The sequence below is a fragment of the Bos javanicus genome, chromosome 12 (assembly GCF_032452875.1).
Source record: "Bos javanicus breed banteng chromosome 12, ARS-OSU_banteng_1.0, whole genome shotgun sequence".
Taxonomy (NCBI): Eukaryota; Metazoa; Chordata; class Mammalia; order Artiodactyla; family Bovidae; genus Bos; species Bos javanicus.
Genome location: NC_083879.1, coordinates 30203754 through 30210243, shown reverse-complemented (window position 1 = coordinate 30210243; position 6490 = coordinate 30203754). Strand labels below are relative to the sequence as shown.

Genomic DNA, 6490 nt, shown 5'->3' with positions numbered 1-6490 from the left:
GGAGTCTAAACAAAGTGAACAGTTAAGGCCTTTTGCCTAGATTGAAGTCCTGGGTCCAAAAGCTAGATAGAGCACAGCTTAATTCAGCCCACAGTGGCTTGGGATGAATTGTGCCTCCACAGTCTGAGATGTCTCCTCTTGCCTGTTTGCATCTGCACGGCTCCTCCAATCTTTCTGGCTGCACATAAGGCAAAATTGCATAACCACTTTGCCTTTCGGGTGGTATCAGGTTTTCCTAGAGAAACCAATGGTTATTTATTCATTCACCTGCCAATGAGCAATTGCGTGTTTGGGGTTTGTTTTTGCCATTGCAGTGTCTGCTGTTGATGAACAAGGTCGGGCAGGTCTCCTGGACCATGGGTGCACGTTTCCCGCACATACTCGTTTGAACTAGAATGAGCAAACCACGCCGCAGCAGCGTCGCTCTCGGATTCACCGGCACCGAACACCATTAACTGGACGTCGTCTTCCTCTGTCCTAGAAGCGTCGCAGTATCGCTCCATTAAAAAAATCTCCCTGTTGCCGTTTTAAAATGAATTTTTCCATAGAGGAAAAACAAAATGCCACCGTCCCTGGGTGGGCTCGAACCACCAACCTTTCGGTTAACAGCCGAACGCGCTAACCGATTGCGCCACAGAGACCCAGCTATCAGGACTGCGCTGCGGTGTGTACAGATTTCCGCGGCCGCAGAGGCTCCCTAGCTGCCCGGGGCGTTGCCTCGCGGGCACCTCGGAGAAGCGCGCCGAGGAGGCGGCGGGAGGAGCCGGGCGGCAGGCGGACATTCGGGCGGAGCCGCGGGGGCTCCTCGGGGGGCAGGGCGCCGCCCGCAGACCCCGCCCCCCGGAGCCGGCCATGGCCCCGCCCCCTGCATCTGGCCCCGCCCCCCGGAATCGGAGCCGGCCCCGCCCCGGCGGCTCGGGGGTCGGCCGCGCCCCCTTCCCTCTCCCTGTTCGCGCGGGAAGGTGGCGGCCGCGCGCGGTGACCGTGACCGCGACCCCGGCGACAGGGCGCCTGGACTCAGGGGCTGGACCGAGTGAGGTCGCCCGTGCTCCCTCGCCGGAGCTGAGAGGAACATGGATTTTGCCCCCAACCACCAACACCCTCCCAAATTATGACACCACAGATCCGCGGTGTGAATTTGCCATATGCACTTCTGTGCTTGGTGCATGGAAAGATTTTTCCACCTGCAAGAACCACTGTTTGCCCTCTTTGGATGGAGGGGGAGGCTAGGGCCCGCGCTGAGAATGCATGGTTTGGGGGACATCAGAACGGCCTTTATGGAGGGAGTGGCAATTCGGATACGCCCTGACGCTTGAAGTGGTCACTGCAGGCCCCCGGCTTTCCCTGACTTCTGCACTGAGGCCTTGGAGCCCCCTCACCCCCGCCCGCCCCGCTCCACGGAGGAGGGGAGTGCGGGCCTTAGCTTGGTGCCATACCGAGAACTGCCTGAAGTCAGATCTCTAGAGCTCCTTTGGGCTCAGCTCCCCTGTGCCCTCAGCGCACCGAAAAGGAAATTTCACTCTAGCTCTCCACGTGCCAAATCCAGTCTAGTGTGTGTTCCTGTTTCCGTTCGGTTTACCTGGGAGGGGCCTTCCTCCAACTCTGGCTCCTGCTTTCCTCTCCCATCCCTCCTCCCTTCCTCCTAGTTCTTTTCTCATCATTTTAACGGTGTTTGTTTTTAAAGCACACAGTTCAGTGACAATAATACACTCACACTGCTGTCAACCATTACCATCACCCATCTCCAAAACTAAAACTCTGCACCCAGTAAACACTCCTGTGGAGTATGTGTGTGCTCAGTCGTGTCTGACTCTCTGCAACCCTGTGCACTGTAGCCTGCCAGGCTCCTCCTTCCATGGGATTCTCCAGGCAAGAATACTGGAGTGGCTTCCCTTTTCCTGCTCCAGGGGATCTTCCTGACCCCTGGATTGAACCTGCATCTCTTGATTCTCCTGAATTGGCTGATTTTTTTTTTTTTTTTAAACCACTGAGACAGCTGGGAATCCCAAACCTGGCAACCACCATTCTACTTTCTGTGTCTAGGAATATGGCTACCTTCGGTCCACTCTGGAGAAGGCAATGGCACCCCACTCCAGTACTCTTGCCTGGAAAATCCCATGGATGGAGAAGCCTGGTAGGCTGCAGTCCATGGGGTTGCTAAGAGTCAGATATGACTGAGTGACTTCACTTTTACTTTTCACTTTCTTGCATTGGAGAAGGAAATGACAACTCACTCCAGTGTTCTTGCCTGGAGAATACCAGGGACGGGGGAGCCTGGTGGGCTGCCATGTATGGGTCACACAGGGTCGGACACGACTTAAGCGACTTAGCAGCAGCAGCAGCAGCTGGTGGAATTGTACAGTACTTGTCCTGCCTTGTTTCACTTAGCATGTCTTCAGAGTTCATCCACATTGTTACATAAGTTGAAATTTCCCTCTCAAGGCGGAATTCAACCCTAACCCTTTTTAAGGCTGAGTCATATTCCGCTGTGTGTATGCACTACATTTTCTTTACCCCTTCCTCAGTTGATGGACGCCTGGGTTGCTCCCACATTTTTGTGGTTGTGAATAATGCTACAGTGAACACAGATGTACACGTATCTCTTTGAGTCCTTACTCTTATTTCTCTGGGGTAACATATCCAGAAATACAATTGATGAATCATATGGCAGTTCAGTTTTTTATTTTTCATACCATTTTTCACAGCAGCTGCACATTTCACATTTGTCCACCAACAATGCTCAGAAGTTTCTATTTCTCCACATCCTTGCCAACACTTGCTGTTTTCTTTCCCTCTTCCTTTCTCCTTTCCTTCCTCCCTCCCTTTTTTCTTTCTTTCTCTTTCCTCTCCCCTCCTTCTTCCTCTCTCCCTCCTTTCTCTCTCCTTTCTCCTTCTTCCTTCTTTCCTCCATCCCTTCCTTACTTTCTGTAATAGCCATCCTGATGGATGTGAAGTGTTCTCATTGTGGTTTTGACTTGCATTTCCCTAGTGATTAGCACCACCAGGGCTTCCCTGGTGGCTCAGAGGTTAAAGCATCTGCCTGGTATGCAGGAGATCCAGGTCCGGAGACCCGGGTCCAATCCCTGGGTTGGGAAGATCCCCTGGAGAAGGAAATGGCAACCCACTCCAGTACTCTTGCCTGGAGAATCCCATGGAGGGAGGAGCCTGGTAGGCTACAATCTATGGGGTCGCAAAGAGTTGGACACGACTGAGCGACTTCACTCACTCAGTGATTAGTGATGTTGAGCATATTTTCTGATCCTTCTTTTGGGTTCTCTGACCCTTCTTCTGCTTGCTTCCTTCTAGGTAGAGCCAGCTTTGCTTCTCTTAGGAGAAAGCTCTGAGTGATGGAGGCCAGTTTCTGACAAAGGGGGTAGGGAAAGACTAAGGGAAGCTGCAGAGTTGAGCCTGTGCTGTGCAAGGAGAGGAAATGAAGGAGGAATCTGCTGAGCAGGACTGTCTAGAGACCTTGTTTTGTTTATCTGTGTTGGGCAACTTTTGGAGTCAGTTATGTTTGATCTGGTTCTGTTTAGGAAAACATAACTGCCTGCTGTCATGTTTAATCTGGAGTTCATTTATGTATATGGTGCTTATGCGTGGCCTACAGGTGAAGAAGGAATTGGTGAACTCCATCTTGGAATTATTGGAGCAGATTAGGTTTTCCAACCTGCACCTTTAAAAGTTAGCTTTTTATGCTAATTTAATGGAATTTTCCATTTGCACTTTCAGTTTCTCCTCAGGGACTGTGGGACTTCTTTTGGCCACCTTGCAGTGTTTACAAGGATCTTAGTTTCTTGACCAGGGATTGAACCTATGCCCCCTGCAGTCCTAACCACTGGACCTCCAGGGAATACCCAGGACTGTGGGAAATTCTAATTTAAGTGTTTAAATGATGATCCCTATCCCTCACCACCCGCTTGTGATTCCTCTTAGAAACACAGTGATACCTTTCAGATATATAAGAAATAGAACTCTATCTTTCTGTGATTCCGTTCAATTTCTCTTTTGATTTCCTGTTCTGCTGCTGCTTAAGAAACAATCTCTGTCAATTCAGGATTCCCTCTATCCCCTTCTCTGGAGTTGTTTCCAAGTGCTGAGGATTTGGTGGGCAGTCCTCATTTGCTCCTGAGTCACATGTGCACACAGGTTGCTGAAAAGGCAGTTTTGCTACTATTGAGGGTCCCACTCCTTTCCCCATTGAGGGAAAAGACTCTCTTGTGAAATTGCCTGTTGCATCATCATTCCATATAGTCACTCCTGGCACAATGCTGGCACTCCTGTCTGCTTATGGGATCTGTTATGGACTAAATGTTGTGTTGCCTCAAAGTTCACATGTTGGAATCTATTTGCCACTGTGATGGTATTTGGAGGTCAGGCCTTTGGGAGGTATTTTGGTGGGGATGTCATGAATGGGATTAGTGCCCTTTTAAGAGGCTGGAGAGATAGCTCCGTCTTTTTCCGTCATGTCAGGCTACAACTAGAGATCGGCAGTCTGCAATACGGAAGGCCCTCACTAAAGCCTGATCCTGCTGGCACCCTGATCTTGGACTTCCAGGCTTTCACAACTGTGAGAAGTCCATTTGAGTTGTCTGTGAATCACCCAGGTTATGGTACTTTGGTACAGAAGCCTGAGCTAAGACAAGACCTCAAACTTCTCTTTTCTCATCAGCCCCACCCACACACCCCCATGTCTCCAGCCCCAGACTGTGGGATGTTCAATGGTTTAAAATTTTAGAGGCACCTGCATAGAAGGGAAACAAGGAAATAACCACTGAATGTGCTCGAGTCCCAGCTGAAAGTTTAAAGGTTTTCTTTCAGTCACACTTGTTGGAAAATATTATCAAATTTTCTCCATTAGATTGAGCTCTGGGGTGTCTCTTGCTTCATATTCTTGTGAATACAATAGTTTTCTGAAGAGAAGGTGGCATTAAGGGACCAATTATGTTTAAGTAATTATAGGTACTTATCTAACTAGAAAACTGGTGTTCCAGAAGCTAGGTGATTGTGTCCATTGAAATGACACCCTTGACTAGAAGCTTCCACTAAGAGGTAGGGCCTCCAAGGACAGAGATTTCAGTCGACTTTGTTCTCTGCTGAATCCCAGCACCTGCCATGGTGCTCAGCACACAGCAGGTGCTCAAAGTAACTCCATGCAGAAGAGATGAGTAAATGAAAACATCAGCCTAAAGGAAACTGGAAAAAATATGCGGAAAAAATTAACTTCCTAACACACATGGAACAACAGTTCCAAATAGGAAAAGGAGTACGTCAAGGCTGTACATTGTCACCCTGCTTATTTAACTTCTATGCAGAGTACATCATGAGAAACGCTGGGCTGGAAGAAGCACAAGCTGGAATCAAGATTGCTGGGAGAAATATCAATCACCTCAGGTATGCAGATGACACCACCCTTATGGCAGAAAGTGAAGAGGAACTCAAAAGCCTTCTGATGAAAGTGAAAAAGTTGGCTTAAAACTCAACATTCAGAAAACGAAGATCATGGCATCTGGTCCCATCACTTCATGGGAAATAGATGGGGAAACAGTGGAAACAGTGTCAGACTTTATTTTTGGGGGCTCCAAAATCACTGCAGATGGTGACTGCAGCCATGAAATTAAAAGACACTTACTCCTTGGAAGGAAAGTTATGACCAACCTAGATAGCATATTCAAAAGCAGAGACATTACTTTGCCAACAAAGGTTTGTCTAGTCAAGGCTATGGTTTTTCCTGTGGTCATGTATGGATGTGAGAGTTGGACTGTGAAGAAGGCTGAGCGCCGAAGAATTGATGCTTTTGAACTGTGGTGTTGGAGAAGACTCTTGAGAGTCCCTTGGACTGCAAGGAGATCCAACCAGTCCATTCTGAAGGAGATCAGCCCTGGGATTTCTTTGGAAGGAATGATGCTAAAGCTGAAACTCCAGTACTTTGGCCATCTCATGCGAAGAGTTGACTCATTGGAAAAGACTCTGATGCTGGGAGGGATTGGGGGCAGGAGGAGAAGGGGAGGACAGAGGATGAGATGGCTGGATGGCATCACTGACTCCATGGACGTGAGTCTGAGTGAACTCTGGGAGTTGGTGATGGACAGGGAGGCCTGGCGTGCTGAGATTCATGGGGTCACAAAGAGTCGGACACGACTGAGTGACTGAACTGAAATGAACTGAATATATAAAGAAGATTTATCAATTAATATGGGAAATACCTCTTTAAAAATTTATTTATTTATTGACCACACCATGTGGCCTGTGGGATCTTAGTTCCCCAACCAGTAATTGAACCCAGATCTTTGGGAGTGAGAGCTCAGAGTCCTAACCATTGGACCACCAGGGAATTCTCAAAAACTACCTCTTTACAACTCAACTTAAAAAAAGGGGTGGGGGGCAAACAAAAGTTGAGACATGAGCAGAAGATTCTGAACTTACAAGTTATCGAAATTAAATGAAGTAAAAATTTTCCTTTTCTCAAATAGCAAAGCAGAAAAAGAGATAT

General features: G+C 48.4%; 1 non-coding gene across 1 annotated transcript; it reads right to left on the bottom strand.

Annotated features, from left to right (window-relative positions):
• Positions 1 to 567: 567 nt before the first annotated feature.
• On the bottom strand, positions 568 to 641 carry TRNAN-GUU (transfer RNA asparagine (anticodon GUU)). The gene has a single exon. It is a non-coding gene; the product is annotated as a tRNA-Asn (tRNA).
• Positions 642 to 6490: the final 5849 nt, after the last annotated feature.